The sequence below is a fragment of the Geospiza fortis genome, unplaced genomic scaffold, assembly GCF_000277835.1.
Source record: "Geospiza fortis unplaced genomic scaffold, GeoFor_1.0 scaffold32, whole genome shotgun sequence".
In the NCBI taxonomy this organism is placed as follows: domain Eukaryota; kingdom Metazoa; phylum Chordata; class Aves; order Passeriformes; family Thraupidae; genus Geospiza; species Geospiza fortis.
Window position 1 is genome coordinate 133434 of NW_005054428.1, and position 311 is coordinate 133744.

The following is a 311-nucleotide window of genomic DNA, read 5'->3' on the forward strand; positions in this document are numbered from 1 at the left end:
GAACAGAAGGTAAAAGCAGGTGGGCTGGTTTATGTAGGTGAGTTATTAAGGAAATAACTAGTGCCAGCAATGATTAATGAGGGTGGGGAAAGAACCACAGAATTGTAGAGTCATGGAATGGTTTGGGTTGGAAGGGATCTTGAAAATCATCCAGTTCTATCCCCTTGTCATGGGCAGGGACACCTTCCACTAGACCTGGTTGCTCCAAGCCCTGTCCAACCTGGTCTTGGACATTTCCAGGGGTGAGACAACTCAGTTGGGTTTAAAGCTGTTGCATTGTCTTATCCCCAAAGAGCTTGGTTTGGTTTGCA

General features: G+C 46.3%; 1 protein-coding gene across 1 annotated transcript in view; it reads left to right on the forward strand.

The window, feature by feature from the left end:
* LOC102037450 (CCN family member 2-like) overlaps positions 1-311 on the forward strand; it is a 22939-nt gene that overhangs the window by 3260 nt on the left and 19368 nt on the right. The gene's annotated exons all lie outside the window — the stretch shown is intronic.